Source organism: Carassius auratus, chromosome 1, assembly GCF_003368295.1.
Source record: "Carassius auratus strain Wakin chromosome 1, ASM336829v1, whole genome shotgun sequence".
NCBI classification, from domain to species: Eukaryota; Metazoa; Chordata; class Actinopteri; order Cypriniformes; family Cyprinidae; genus Carassius; species Carassius auratus.
Window position 1 is genome coordinate 19,006,517 of NC_039243.1, and position 17,412 is coordinate 19,023,928.

Consider the following 17,412-nt stretch of genomic DNA (forward strand, 5'->3'; position numbering starts at 1 on the left):
AGAAGTGAGAGGGCCACATTTTGTCTGCTAGCCCCAAAACTTTGATTTGTATTTGGGAAAAGGTGTAAACACTATGGCTGCCCTCGACTAAAGAATTTTCTGGTTGACTAGTAGTGATTAATTTTAAGCATTAATCAACTAATCACACGTTTATTAATAAACTATTTAAATCATGCTAATGAGCCTTTTTAATTGCCTAGATAGCCTAATTAGCACTATAGCACATGCATAAAGCTTGCCACAGGCAGAAGTAATGATGAATGTGTCAGTGAAAAACAGTAATATTCTGTGAAATACAGTTTCTGCATCACTCTATGATTAGCTTTTGAAGCCTCATCTCAGTTTGTGCTGTTCAGAACAATACGAAAGTGACCATGACAAGCATGCAACATTTGGGGCATAAAAAATATATATATATATATATATATATATATATATATATATATATATATACCAGGGAACACATGATAGTAGAAAATTGTTAGCCTGAATGCAATGTAAGTCGCTTTGGATAAAAGTGTCTGCTAAATGCATACATTTACTTTAATTGAATTTTAATTTAGTTGTGCGTTAATCACAGTTTCATGAATCTGTAACGTTGACACACTGGTATTTTTCACAGAGAAACACGGACATCATGCTGAAGGTTTTCATAAACAACATGCATGCATTTGAGGTTAGTAAACACTGTTTTCTTGTCATATTCAGTGAAAACTCTCTAAATCATGTCACATGTCACACTCTTTTCAACTGAATCCAAATGTTATTTTTCCTCACTAACTATAACAAAATGCATTAATGATAATTGTATCTGTTTTAGCTGGAAGCCGATGTCAAGATCATGTACAAACACATGCACGCACCCATTCTCATCCATTGATTTACTTATTACATGCATTGAAAAAAACAAAAACAAATGCTGGGTTTTCAAATACATTTCCCATTAGCATTTCCCAATCTTTTACAGCTGTTTTGTAAAATTCAGATTAATAATCACAAATTGAGTTACAGTTTGGCAGAACCACTTATATCTTTCAATGTAAAAGTAGCTTGGTTTAAAATGTTTGCATACAATACATTCAGTCTATTATTATGTATTGAATGCTCTCAATGCTTAAGAAAGGTGGGCCAGATGAGTGAAGGTTGAAACGCAGACTCAGTCGTCCTCAGAGTCAAGAATAATTTAAATGTAAATGAACGCTAGAGAAAAGCATGTAGGTCACAACTGAGCTTGTCCTAAATGATAATGGTTAAAGCAGTTATTAGCGGGGAATCCTGACGTGTTTAATGATCCCTAAGTGGGAATGTTTAGATCGGACTACCTTGACGTTTTGAATGTGAGCTACAGAACTAAGACACAAACGCACACTTGTTCAATGGAGTGTTCAGTAACGTTAAGAAGGTCATGATTAAGAATGAGGCCTAGATGAAAAGGAATAGATTTTGGTGCCAGCTTGAACCTTCACCAATGTTTAAGATTATATTTGTGGTTGCACATTAGGAATCAAAGAATCATTTTATAGTTAGTTTAGATACAACAATCTGAGTTGCGCTCGTTTGCATTTCCGTACTTGTGTGTGTGTGTTTGTGTGTGTGTGTGTATGTTTGACATCAAATGCAACATTTATCACATGACCAATGGCATCATCTCAAGTTTATGTATGTGGAAGTACAAAGAAATTTGCATGGAAACACTTTATATATAAAATAATAATGTTCTAATAAAGCATAACATAAATTAGATATTATTATAAATTATATATATCAATTATAATTAAAAGATAAAACATTGGAATTTTGTCACAATTATGAGACCAAAAGTCATAATTATCAAATAAAGCTAAAAAATTATGAAATAAAATCATATTAACATATCAATTAGCATAATGTATTAAGACATAAAAAGCCAAAAGTTTAAATTCTGATATAAAACGTCTTGACTTTCATCATAAGTATTAAAAAAATATGGCTTTTTGTCATAATCATGACTTTTTAACTTGTAATTTAATTTTTTTAATCGTCATGATTTTGACACTTTGTCTCATAAATTTTGCTTAGTATCTCATATATGTGTGTGCTGGTATTCCCCACATTATGGGGAACAAATCTCCACAAAAGGATAAAAACAGCAAATTGTTGACCTTGTGGAGACATTGTTTGGTCCCAGTGAGGAAACAAGTTTATAAATCATACAGAATAAAATCATTACTTATATGCAATGTCCCCATAAAACATGGAAACCCAACATGTGTGTGTGTGCACCAGTTTGTGTCTTTCTGTGTTCCACCACTCATGTTGTCTTCTGTAAATGTGAAAATTGGAAATTTTTGGAAATGGTTCTTAATTAAAACATACAAATCTTTATGTTTCTAATGTGTTTGTGTCTTAAATTAAATGTCAGCAAACAACCGTATTTGCACAACATGTGGTTTGTATATAAACACTCACCCTGTCTTATGTGTTAATTGCAGAATGCATTATTTAAATTGGCCTACTTTCATATTCAAATTAGTATGCATTGAGAGAGCGGTGTGTTGATTGAATGGCAGTTCAGACAAAGCGGTCACTGAGGGTGTCATTACACACTTAAACTGACATCATGACGTTCACCATCCTGTCTGTGATGAAGGGAAGGCTTTGTTTTTCATGGTTTGTTTGTGTGTGTTATCAGGCGCTCCTCTCCGTCCCCAAACTGCCAATCAAGCGTGCCTCATAAAATAAACAATACCTGTGTGTTTGATAAATATGTTTTTTTCAGCAGCGTTTCTCACTTTTGCTGTTTGTGATTCTGGATTATAGAATATGAGCAGCGACATGGAGAGTTTGTTCTTTGCCTGACACTCGCTTTTTTCATGAAAGAGGAAGTCAAAAGTGAACAGCTTTATGGCTTACTTGGATGGATGTGTTTTTGTGCATGCCGACTTTTCTTCATTTTTGTTTTATTTTTCATTTAGTTTCTCTGGCAGCAGAGAAACCCTTTATTCAACTTGTCATATAATTTTGTATTTTTATTTTACTATTACTTTTTTTTTTTTTTTTTTTTTTAATTTTATTTATCCTAAGAGTTTACAGTCCTGTTATAAAAGTTTGTGTAAAAGTTTTGAAAGAAATCACAGTTTCCACAAAAATATGAAGTAGCAAAACTTTTAGTTTTGGTAGTAATAATAATAAATGTTTTATATTTGTCATAATTATGACATCATCATTAATCATGAATTAATACTCATAACTTAGTTTTTCAATTTATACTTTTTCTCTCATAATTATTAAATTTTATGCTATAATTATAATTAACAGATGCATCATTTTTATTTTCTTGTTATGGAAATTTTCATAAAGAAATCAGATAAAAAGTCTGTTATGAGTCAAAAAGTCAAGTAAAAAGTCATCACAATTTAAACTTAATTAAATTAATCATAATTCAATTGTAGCGTATATACTTTTTACTTATGTCATAATTGTTTTTGTGTGTGTGTGTTTTGTCTCATCATTTTAATCATAATTTAGATTTTTTTTTTTTATCATATAACTATGACTTTTTATGTAAAAATAATGATTTAGCAGAGCATGATTTTGTTGGCTTGATCTGGCAGGAATTGAAATGTTTCTTGAGCAGCAAATCAGCATATAAGAATGATTTCTGAAGAATCATGTGATCCTGAAGACTGAAGAAATGATGCTGAAAATTCTGCTTTACATCACACACACACACACACACACACACACACACACACACACACACACACACACACACACACACACACACACATATATATATATATATATATATATATATATATAAGTATGCAGCTTACTGTTTGAATTTGAATTGTGTAAATTTGAATTATTGACAGGTGTCATTTAACAAAACTGAATTTTCTGTGACAATTAACATAGTTTAGAATTTGAATTTACTTTTTTTTTTTTTTTTTTTACATTTGAAATTTAAGTTTTATGGGCATGCATTTTCAAACAGCAGACTTTATGTTCTGAATTGTAAGACTGCAAATATCCATTTTTTTTTTTTTTTTTTTTAAATACAGCTTCAAGTTTTCAATGTAAAAAATACATTTGGAACAGCAAATTCTATATTCAAAATTCAATATACAGAAGTTCAGTTCTTACAGAAAGTAGGTCAGAGGTTATCCACAGGCAGTCTTGAGCCGGAAAGAGAATTGTTTAGTTCATAGTTCTGGTCTATCGGGTTTTTGATTCGTTCCTCAATCACGTGACAGCCCAATACGCTAAACCCAGTGCAGTATGAGCCAGAAAGAGAATTGATTAGTTCATAGTTCGGGTCTATCGGGTTTTTGACTCGTTCCTTAATCACGTGACAGCCCAATACGCTAAACCCAATGCAGTATGAGCCGGAAAGAGAATTGATTAGTTAATCTCATGAGTCTTCGGGTCGAGTCATTCCTTAATCACGTGACAGAACCATACGCTAAAACCATAGACAGTAAAAGAAATGGACACAGCGACCCCATTGGAACTCAATTGAGACAAGTGAAGCCCATTTTTAGCGTTTTTTAGCACTTCCGTTTCTGACGCGCAGACTCAAACGAAGCTTGACGACGTCAGCAACCTGTCTGACAGATGTAAATCTTCTAAGTGGCTGTGCGTGCAAATTGCCATCGTTAATCTTGCAGAGACGGCGAGCTTGAGCTGGGAGTTCTTTGGCGTGAGTGAGCAGGAGTAAGTATTCTGATTAATTATTTTGTATAGTATTTTAAAATGTAACGCCAGTACGCCATATTAAGTTAATTGCCTGCGAGCTTCTCCTCCTGTCTGTACGGTAATGCAACAGAGAGTCGAGTGGTTATGACGCAATCGTTAGCCTATTTTTTTACAAAAACTGTTTGTACGGGGCCATAATGTAACATAGAAGGTAATGGAGCCCATTTATTTAAAAATAAATAATGGACAAACGGAGTCTTTAAATGCCTCAGATGTAAAGTTATTCGCTGTCAAAGTGACGCCAAAATGAATGGGAGTCAATGGGAATACTCGTGTTTATTTATTTATTATTATTGTCAGCTAATAAAACCTTTGCTTCAGGGACCATATAACATCTCAGTCTAAATGTAGCTCTTGACTGGTTAAGTTAGATGGTGATTAACACTAAACTGTAGAAAATCAGTTGAGTCTCCCCAGTTAATGTCTTTGGTTGTTAAAGGGGGGGTGAAATGCTATTTCATGCATACTGAGTTTTTTACACTGTTAAAGAGTTGGATTCCCATGCTAAACATGGACAAAGTTTCAAAAATTAAGTTGTACGTTTGAAGGAGTATTTCTGTTCCAAAAATACTCCTTCCGGTTTGTCACAAGTTTCGGAAAGTTTTTTTCGAGTATGGGTCTGTGTGACATTAGATGGAGCGGAATTTCCATATATGGGTCCTGAGGGCACGTTTGCCGGAAGAGCGCGCGCTCCCGTATAGCAGAGCAGAGAGAGGCTGTGCACAGACAATCACTGATCAGAGCGAGAGCGTCGTCACAAAAATGTCACAAAAGGAATGTGTTTTTGGTTGCCAGGGCAAGACAACCCTGCACAGATTACCAAAAAAAAACAGCATTAAGGGACCAGTGGATGGAGTTTATTTTTACAGAGCATCAACGGAGTTGTGCAAGTGTTTGTGTTTGTTCCCTGCATTTCTAAAATGCTTGTTTTACAAACAAAGCCCAGTTTGACGACGGATTTGCGTATCGTTTATTTCTTAAGGATGATGCAATCCCAACGAAAAAGGGTCACGATTGTGTGTTGGAACCACAGGCGGTGAGTAAAACTGCTTAAAATATCTCTGCCTCCTTGTTAGTGCGTCCGCCTCCCATCGGAGACCCGGGTTCAAGCCCCGCTCGGAGCGAGTCCTTGCTGCTGCTGCTCTCGTTCAGTTTCAGCCTTCACAGCTGTCACAGCTTCAAAACGCTGTCAACGCAACTGGCAACTTCATGGTAATAATGAGCTGGTATATTATTATATTATTAATAATGAGTGGTTCTTCGGCAAAACTGCAACAACCAATTGGAATATAGACATCCTTCGCGGTGGCTGATTCCGCAGAAACATACGATGTAAACTTTCGTTCCTACCAAAACATTAGTTCCGAGAAAATGGAGGAGAAGCTGATCATCGCCGTTGCTGGGTTGGGTTTCCTATCATTATCAGATTAATTGCACAGTTAACCATCATAGAGTGAAAGTGTATCATTTGCATGTGTTTTAAGTCCTGTCAGTTTAACAGGGCGCGCTAAACAGGGCATATATAAGAATGAGCAGAGAGAGAGAGAGCCTTGCGCGCACTCACCTTCGCCGTCTTCAAACCTTTACAGTCTATGCTTCAGACAACACGAGCACTGCCTTGCACTCTCTTTCCCTCGTGCATATTAATCAAAATCACTTGATAGTGATACGATGGTGTCGAAAAAAAACTCTACAGTGATTAAATTTTTTCTCTGTTGACAAATCTTGTGCGATATCCTAAACTGCTGAATGCATTGCTTGTTTTTTCTGTTTACATTTCATGGTGTGACACTTCTCTTCTCCCATGATCAAACACAGAATGATGCTACGTCAGAGCGGCCAAAGCGTCAACAAGCTTCCCCGTACTTTGTGACAAGCGTCCTTGACTGGGCGGCCAGAGCTTCTTTGCAGCTCAAGTCGGCGACGGTGTGTACGTAGTTACATGTTGTCGTCTCTTTCTCATCATTTGCTGTTGTCTCTTTCTCATCACTTGCTGTTGTCTCTCTTTCTCATCACTTGCTGTTGTCTCTCTCTATCATCACTTGCTGTTGTCTCGCTCTCTCTCTCTCACACACACACAGACTCCCTCAAAACATGAGTTGCCGTCACAGTAGGTCACTGGTCTCTGCAACCTTGTTTATCACCTCATCAGTGTCCAAGGACATCAAAATGTTTTTCTCTGTTGCCATGAGCATAAATGCTTCCAAGTGCTCTTGGGCGATAATGCTCCTAAGTCTGTTTTTCACAAATTTAAGGGTCGAAAAACTTCTCTCACAGGCCACTTGAGTAGCGGATAATGTCAAAAGAAATTTGTAGGCCAGTCCAATTACATGGTATGAATTTGTCAGTAAATTGTATTGTGCCAAGATAAGGTAGACACAAATGGCACAATTCTTACACATAGAACAGTTAACATTGACCAATTCTGGTCCTTCTACATCACATGGTTCTTCTACATCACCATCCTTTGTGCCTTCAGGTGAATCATCTTCTCTTGAGGTCCGGACCTTGTACTCCTCTAGGGGGGACAGCTTTAGTCTTTCCCACTGAGTGGCTAGGCTTGCCAGCTCAGCCTGTAAGGTACCAGTAGTGGCTCTGGCATCAAATTTCATTAAGCAGCTGCTGAGGTTTTGCATTGCTCATCCTGGAAGTCCCTTATCCCTTACCTCAGGGAAGTTTTTTGAATCAAGGCAGGCAAAATCTGAGCAAAGCTTTCCACTTATAGCAAAGCGCTCATGAATACTTTGAGTGACAGTGTCCATAATGACATTATGTATGGTCACCTCAAAGTCCCTCTCAGCTGCTGTTAAGGGCTCATCTTCTGCCAGCCCTCCTGGCATGATCTTCTTTTTCTTAACCCGTTTTTCAGGTAGTGCTACATCCACCTCTATCTCACAGTCCTTCTCCAGCAGCTCACCATTAGCCCACTCCACAAACTTGTCTGCAGCTTCTTTTATGCAACTGAAGTCTCGTACACACTTCTTCAGCCCATCCTCTGTTCCCACTTACAGGCGGTGTGCGGTCAGGAGATCCATTCCGCTTGTCTGGAGGTATTTGGACAGGGGTGACGTGTGCTCAAAAATCCGTAGGAAGATTTGGCCTGTGAGAATTGTCTCAAATTTTAGGAGGCCCTCAATGTATCCTTTGGCCTTGGCTCTAGCAGTAGGCTTCATGGTTCTCTCTAGTTGAATTGCTGTTAAAGTCAAGACTAGATCTACATACATGGCACTGTCAGGCCTTCCAAAAGTTCCAAACACCTTTGTGAGAGCAGCATCTTTTGCCCACCACCGTGTCTGTCCTATTGAAGAAAGAATTCTGTGTCGCTTGTCTGTGCTGGTTTCTTCCCACTTCTTCATGCATTTGTAAGATTCCCTTATAAAAACAGCAATGTCGTTCAGGAGAGTGAAAAGCGATGCACTCTGAATAACACTGCCTGTTGTGTCTGCTAATACTAGGTTTAGGACATGTGCATAGCACCAGACGTGGATTTGGTTAGGGGCCTCCTCTGATAAAAAGGAAGAGAAGCCTTTGTAACTGCCCTGCATATTGGCTGCCCCATCTGTAGTGCTCCCTACACAACATGACACATCAAGATTAAGTCCTGTTAGTGTTTCTTTCAGGAGATGGAGAAAATACTGCCCAGTAGAAGCCTCACAATCAACCAGAGCGACCAACTTCTCATGGACCACATCTGTGACATAACTGAGAATCACAGAGCACTGGTCTTTGGATGTGATGTCTTGAGTGGTGTCAATCTGGACAGAAAACATTTTAGCTTCTCTGACCTCAGTGGCAATTGTATCCCTTATCAGCCCACTGATGACTTTGACAACCCTGTTGATTGTATCTTTTGAAAGCAGAGTGACCAATGAACCTCTGCCTCTTGCCCCAGCTTCATGCTGTTTTTTACTTTTTTCAATAAATTCAGTCAAATGTTGTTGAAGGCAGGGGTCATACATACTCAGGAGCATGATAATTTCAAGGAAGTTACCGTGGTCTACACTTCGGTCTTCAAAAGTGTAGGCAGCTTCAAATTTGGAGCCCCGGTAGCTTAGACTCTTCTTTCCGATTACCTTGACAACATTGACTACACGATCCATCATCTGCGTTTTCTTCTGACTTGCTCTTGATGGAGGGAGAGCTGGTTTCCTCTTAATCTACTCTCAATGTCCCCCTTATGTGCCGTCAAGAAGTAAGCCTCTGCACAGTCTTGATGGATAAGACTTCTTTCATGCTCCTCAATTCTTTGATGTACATGCTTCCAGGATTGCATGCCGCCTCTAACAAAAGCGCCATAAAAGCAGAGGGCTTTGAAAATGCCAAACAAACTGTGCAGAAGAGAGCATGACTTTCTTCACAATAAGTCAACCACTTGCGGTTGATCCCCTTCCCTACTATGAAAAAATATTAGGCAAGGTTCTTTTTGGGGTTTGTTGGGAGTGATATTGAAAAAATAAAGACAGATCTTTAGACTTTGGACGGGCAAAATAATTGACGATTTGAATCTGCTCCTCAGCTGGTCCAGCCTCTCTACTTTGAATAGCCTCCTCAGTTGGTCCAGCTTCTACAATTTCAGTCTCCTCCTCAGCTGGTCCAGCCTCTGTACTCTCCACATCCCTCTCCTTATCTGTTTCTGTTTCAATCCTGGACCCTGTTTCAAACCTCAGCCTTCCCTCTCCATTGCACTGACTGACAAAGCATCTTCCCCTATGTCTGGTAAAGATGACGTAAAATAAAAACAGCTATTATTAGTATTAGTATTACCACTACATGGTTACAAGCAACACAATTGCATAAATGATATATACAAATTAGTTTCATATGAATAAGCCACACTTATGTTACACTAAGACAGTATGTCTTTCCAGTATAACGTTTCATTCTCCATATGTTGCAATCATTACATTTGCCTATCATATTTCACAAATGAACATCTGCATTTTGTTTAGCCTTTTCACTGCATTCTATCCTCTGTTGTACCTATAACATTGTGCAATGTGTGCACACCTGTACTTGTTGTCGTGACTTCTCCTAGCATTGTCTGATCAACATCATCGCTGGGCTGAGTCTGACTGAATTCTGAGACTGTGTGGAAAAAACAGAACAGGCACACATACACTTTTTTTTTTTTTTTTTTTACAGCAGAATGATAATTGCGTTTCCCCCTGATAGTACTGTATATAGGCTGCGTGTTAGGGGGGTATACAATTCACCCACCTCCAAAAAAAAACAACTTTATTTGAAAGGTAAGCTATGCTGTTCATGAATTTCAATGTTAACTCTAACATTTTTGGATGCACTATCTGTGTGAAGAAAATGAATGTGTTCCAATACATTGTTAATGTATTATAATATTTTCCAAAAAATACAACTCGTTAGATTCTGAAAATTCGCAATTTGTCAATGATTAGCAAGTGTTATACTAACATTTTATGTATTTTTTGTTAATTCCGTTACAAATCATCTAGAAGTGATTTAGTAAATGATTAACTAATTATTTACGAAACATGCTTATGCGTTCATATAAGTGATATTTTATGTATGTTTTGTAGATACAGTAAGTCATTTACAATTGATTAGTTAATGATTATCTAATGTACCGTTTTTTCCCAGAAAAACACGAGTTGCTGGAGGCGTGACGTGTGGGCGGAGCTAAAGAATCACGAGCGCGAGTAGGCTTTTGCATTGAGAGCATCTGTGACATTACCGTGAGGAAAAAAAACATCATCCAAAACAAACCATTGCTCACAGTCAGATTCAGCCTTATATTTATGATCCAGAATCAGATCCCGAGGCTGAAATTGAACAAGAGCAGCAGCAGCAACGACTACAGCAGGACATCTCTATGTAGTATGTATTGAAACTGTATATATTTGCTTAGCGGTTTTGGAAAATGACTAAGTTCCACTTTATGTGGTGTTTTTTTTTTTTAAGCTGTACATGTGGAAAGTGCAGTTTGATGCCAACATCGCATGTTGTTTACTTGATGTTCTTACGCGCCGATAGTTAAGTTAACAACACAGAGATATTTGAAGCAGTTTTACTCCAACACACGATCGTGACCCTTTTTCGTTGGGACTGCATTATCCTTAAGAAATAAACGATATGCAAATCCGGCGTCAAACTGGGCCTTGTTTGTAAAACAAGCATCTTCGAAATGCAGGGAACAAACAAAAACACTTGCACAACTCCGTTGATGCTCTGTAAAAATAAACTCCATCCACTGGTCCCTTAATGCTGTTTTTTTTGGGGGGGGGGGGGGTTGGGAGTAATCTGTGCAGGGTTGTCTTGCCTTGGCAACCAAAAACACACTTCTTTTGTGACATTTCGCTCTCGCTCTGATCAGTGAATGTGTCTGCTCTACTATACGGGAGCGCGCACTCTTCCGGGAGAAGTGCCCTTAGGACCCATATAAGGAAATTCCGCTCCATCTAACGTCACACAGACCCATACTCGAAAAAAACTTTCCGAAACTTGTGAAAAAACGTACAACTTAATTTTTGAAACTTTGTCCATGTTTAGCATGGAAATCCAAATTTTTAACAGTGTAAAAAACTCACTATGCATGAAATAGCATCCCCCCCCCCCCCTTAAATAAAGTATGTTTAAATAAAAGAATGTAGTGTGTACTGCAGTGTAAATGCTGACTGGTAAGGGTATAGACAGCTGTCTTCTCTGAAACACATGGAGTCTTTAACCACTCATTGTGCACCTTGTGTGGGCAAAACATACAAAATAATGTAACAATTTATTTTAATATTTAAACATTTACCCATAGTCCCATAAAAAAAAAGTCATGTTTTGTGAATGATTTAGTTAATCATTACTAATCACTTGTAAATTACTTGTAACAGAATATAAAAAAACATACATAAAATGTGAGCATATCACTTGCTAATCATTTATGAATGTTTTTGTAAATTATATAGTTTATCATAAACTAACCACTTATAAATTACTTTAAACTGAACTTTTATTATAAAGTGTTACTGATTATTAATTGGCATTGATGACGTCATTATAGTATGAATATTTTCTAATACACACACCACTGTCTACCTACCACTAATTAAATTAGTCATTATTATTAGGCTACCAACATTTACTAGCTTGTGCTAGTTCACGGGCGGCTAGCAATAACGTACGTTAATGCTTGAGCGGTGCCACTGTTATTTCTGTCAATTCACCTGTTGACGCCTGATTTCGGAATAAATCCGTTATTTTTGAGCACTTTGATGCATTCTCCTCCAGCATCCGCTTCTTCTTCATTCTGGCTTTTTCGGCCCCTCCTTTGTCCTTTCTCTTCTTGCCTTCCATGGGGGTATCGTTAAATGTTATGCAGCCACGCTAATCCTTCCTGACTGTCAATTTTTATTTATTTTTTTCTAGAATTTGCTCTCTTTCTCTCTCTCTCTCTAGTCTGGCATGTGCCATTTTTGGTTCATGCCATTAGACGAGGGGGCAGGGGGCGCTTATTATCTCCCTACATTTCTGTAAACAGACTTGACCTGCAAATAGTTCATTGGATAAACATTTTTTTTTTTTTTTTTTTGTGACCATGAAAGTTCTGTATGAAGAATATGAGGGGGTAGATGAGATGAGTGTGCAGGGGGGTAACTATGACTGAGAAATACAGTGCCGGCCACCACGCTCCTGCTCCCGCTCCCGCTCCCGTTATGAATAATTTATTATGGGCCGATCATGAACGACGACCAGCCAACCGGGAAATGTCCCGATTGCCACTCCGCCCCTGGTGAGTGTTGGTGCTTATGGGGTATGGTCACGTATTCCTTTATGAACTTTTTCAAATGCAATACATTGATTGCATGAGATTAAGTTTGTAAATGGCAGCTTATGCCCTTTTGTAGTGGACATGTACTATTTATCATCAAACTGGGATAACTGTGACTAAATTCAGTATAGATGTCTGCCAAATGTTGCCACCCCTCAAAAATTCCTGTCCCCTTCTCGCCACCCCATCAATATTTTTCTAGATCCTCCCCTGTCCACAGGGAAGAGTAGATGATCTCCGAAAAATCTAATGAAGCATTTAGGGTGACAGGAGCAGGCATCATCGGGTTCACTTAGGCTAGTTTTCTTGTGGCCACAACAGTGGCTTATCCAGGACATTTTTACTGGGGTGGCCAAGATGGGACACAAAGCTAGAGTGGGGTGGCCATAAATACTATAAAGAAATGTTATGTAAAACTTCAAACTCTCATGAACAATTGAGGATTTTAGTAATAGTAACAAAGTGCAATAACAAAATGCTTTCACATAGGTGATAAAGACCACAAGACAAGACTTAAAGTCCAATACAATGCCGCCAAACCAAATATAACTTAAGGGTTGAGGTGCTTCTTCATAATGTAACTTGTGAAAATTGTACATAAACAATTGTAACAAAACACTTAATACTTAATAAAAAAAAAATAAAAAAAAATAAAAACAAGACCATTTGACAAATTCTGGGTTCATCCATCTTACACCAGATAAATTCTCCTGTTTTGGTGATTGGTAGCAAAAAGTTTAATAAACTTGTCCATGTTAAGTGACTTTGCTCTTATAGCCTCAATGCTGAGAACACCAAGGTTGCTCAAACTGTCATCTGTCATTGTTGTGCGCAAATGAGTCTTGATGAGTTTTTAAGAGCTGAGAAGCTTTTTGCAAAAGCCTCCTTGTCTGGTGGAGTTCCTGACTGAGATCTTCAGAGTCACTTTCATAAATTTCTCCCAGGCGATAGACTGCTTCCTCTTGAAGGAAACATGCTTTTGGTTTCCAAAGCTTGTATTCCTCTCATTATTTCACAATTGTCTTTGGAGAAGCACCTGTCTAACTTTCCAAGTATGGTGTTCACAATGGGTTAGAAGATTGTCCTCCTAAAGGAAATCCTTGTCACCATTGTTACATTTGCGCTGACCGAATGTAGAGGTTATGACAGACCCACCAAGTCTGTAATGAACTTTTTGAGACTTCTTTTTTTCTGCATTTTTAATGGCTATATTGCACTTTGTGGCAGTGTCGACAATACTTTTCCACAGATTTTCAACAAATGTTTCACTTCTGTACTCCTGAAATGACTTTTTGAGTGCACTTACTAAATACACTGCCATGGCAGGGTCAAGTGAAGGAGATTGGATGTGTCCGGCAGCACCTTTGCATCCCCAAGGAGCTTTCCAAAGGTTGCAAGAAGACTGACAAAGATTAGGTCTAGCTGAGTCAGCAAACCTCGAGCATCTACAGATCTTTCCCCACTATTTTCTTTAGCAATGTCATGCGGAACACGAAGTACAGCAGGTAATCGGTCCATTAGATTGCTGCAGGCAAAGGATCTACATGCCCATCTCGTGCCACTGAACTTCTGCAACTTCCTCGGCTGACCTTCATACATTTCCTTTTGCACATCCAGCCACTTCTGGTGAACATAGTACCCAGACATACTGTATACACATAAAGCTTCTACAGTAGTGCAAAAAAGCAATGAGCCTCTGGCAATACCTTCACGGTATCAATGAGTACCAAGTTCAGGCAATGTGTGATACAGTGTACATAAACTACACTCCAGAGTGTTTTCCACTCATTACTGATGCTCCGTCATAACCTTGTCCAACAAGATTGGATCAGTACTCAAGTCCATATCTTTCAAAACAGTGGATGATTTTGTCATTGAGTCCTTCTGCATCTAATCATGTGGCTTGTTGAAAGTCGAGAAAACTTTTGTGCACTGCCCCATTGTGGGAACTGCTGCTCCTTTTTCACGTCTTTTGGTTTCATCTGCAATCACAGAGAACACTTCACTTTCATTCACTTCCAGAATTATTTCCTCACGGACTATATTTGCCAAGCATTCTAGGATTTCATTTTGTATTACACTGCTCGTTTACTTGAATTCTCCTTTCCCTTCATTTCTTTCTCTATGACTGGGTTATGCTTTTCAATCATTTCCAAAATTTCTAAAAAGTTCTATCTGCCTCTTCTGTCTCATGGTGACCTCGTTGTGCAATGTTTTGTGTTGCCGTCAAAAGAAGGTCTTCAGCCACCATTTTAATATATTTTCGATTCTCTTGGACTTTTTTCTTGTATGCTTCATTAAGGGCCTCATGTGTGCAACAATCTGTTACTATTGCCTTGTGCTCACCCCATGCAAACATGGCATTGACATGACCCTCTGACCTTTCATGTACTTTAAAACCACCATCTTTGTACATTGCCTTTTTCCAATGAGAGAATCTCAGTTGTGATGTGAATACAGATGCTGGGGTGTCGACATGTAAAACAGTAGGCAGAGTTTTGTCTTTGGGAGTACTCAAGCCATGGGTGTTCTTTATACCACTCGCTGTCGAAGGACCTCTTCCTGTTGCCATGCATGGTTTGTGGAAAAACCTTATGTTGAGGGTTTGTAGGACCTGCATCTCTGGACTGTGAAACGTCTATAAATTATTAATAACCATGATCAGTCCTTACTTCAGTTTTCAGTTTTTATGAAGTTTCATTAAAAATAAGTTACAAAGGGAATTTGTGGTCAGTATGACAACTTCCATGTTATTTAAATGGAAGTCACTCATAATGTCGTGTATACGGAACGTAAAATGTCACAACATACCATGAGGTCCAGGTGGGGCAGCATGTACTTGAGGAGCCTCTCTGTCATCGGTGTCACCATCACTTACTGACATGTCCTCTGAATCACTAGATGAAGTACCTGAAATAGTAAAAACAATCAACATTACACCCTGTGACGAGTGGCTTGGTCCTCTCTCCTTAACTGTTATCGCTCCTCTTTTGTATCCTTCCAATCTCTTCCATGGGACGCGAAACTGGTGAGTGCTCATGTCGCTCATTTCCCAATCACTCCACAGGCCTCGCTCCGTTCCCACGGCTCTCAACAAAACTGTCAACAAAGCCACAAACACAGCAAGGTATCAACAAAACTATTGTTTTATTTTTCACCAAGTGCAAGACTGCAAACATTTTAACAGGACCGCAAATATTATTAAACAAACTCAGCAGGACTGCAACATCATTTAGATTGAGAAAAATATTTTAAACATTTTGCAAACACAGACACTTCAAGTAAATCATGAAACTTATATATATATATATATATATATATATATATACTAACCAAAAGACAAACACAATAATGGATACACTTGCAATGGACACTGCAAAGTCAGGACAGTGATTACTGCTCTCTCAGTCAGACAAATACAGCATCAGGACCATGCCATATATTTTTTTTTTTTTTAATTCTGTCTTTCAGAAGCTACAGAAGCTACTGTTATGCTCATAAGTTTAAATACCCCTAGCACAGAGATGAGCAAACTAGGTCCTGGAGGGCCGCTGTCCTGCAAAGTTTTGCTCCGAGCATAATCAAACTCACCCCCCTGTTTCACACCGCAAGCGTGAGCGGCGCGTATTGTTTTCGGCGTCCATGTTAATCAATGAGTGCATTCACACCGGGACCAGGAGCAGTGCGTGAGCGGCAAGCAGGAGCGTCGTGTGAACAGCAGTGAAACGGCGGTTTCGGCGTCCGGTCTATTTTTGCTGTGCTGCTCACGCTCAATTAAAATGAAAGCACACTTTTGATGGAAAAATAAATATGATTTTACACAAAACTTGTTAAAAATGCACAGAATAAGCATGTCAAGAGTTTTAACAACAACAACAATGTCTAGTGTTTTAACAATTATGCCAGAAAAGAAAATTAAGTATAACAAATATGTATTTACCCATTTAAATTAATCGTTTTGGGTGAAAGTATGGTGTATTGTTATAAAAACAAATGTTGAAAGAATTATACCCATTGTTTGAAATGGTTATATTTTCTGCCGAACACGCTTTGCAGCCGCTGCTTTGATGCTGTACTTATACGCTTCCAGTGTGAATACTCGCGAGAGTCTGCTGCTGCAGTGACGGTGTAGTTGCGCGGACGCGCTGTTCGCGCACCGCTCACGCTTGCGGTGTGAAACAGGGGACCTGCAGACCTCTAGTAATCCTGAAGACCTTGATTAGCTTCAGGTCTCTTTAATTAGAGTTGGAGCTAAACTCTGCAGGACAGTGGCCTTCCAGGACTGAGTTTGCCCCTCTGTGCCCTAGCAGAATATACAATCATTTTAACAAAATAAGACACATCATAATGTACGCTATTTTTATTTAGTACTGCCATGAATAAGCAATTTCACATAAAAGATATTTACATTTACTGAAAAATGAAAATATATTATTTATACAAATTTTAAAAAGTTTAAATACACTGGATGACCCACAGCTGTTTTTGTTTTAGGATAGATTTTTATGAGTCCAGAACAGTTCTAGTGCCTGCTGTTCCTGAGAAAAATCTTCCAGCATCTTCTGCATATCTGGCCCCTGTCCAGCAATGACTAATAATTTTGAGATCTATCTTTTCACTCTGAGGTAAAATGAAGGACTTATACACAACTATTATAAAAGGTGAAAACATTGTTCACTGATGCTCCAAAAGGAAACACAATGCATTAAGAGTTCGAGGTTTACATTTTGAACAGGATAAGTATTTTTTTTTTTCTTGTTTTGTTTAAAGATCATATCTGTTCATTTAGTACTGCCCTTCTGAAGCTACATACTCTTTTTAATACTGATTTTCAGAAAGAAAAAAAAAAGTTTTCCCTGATCATCCAATTCAAGTAGTTCACA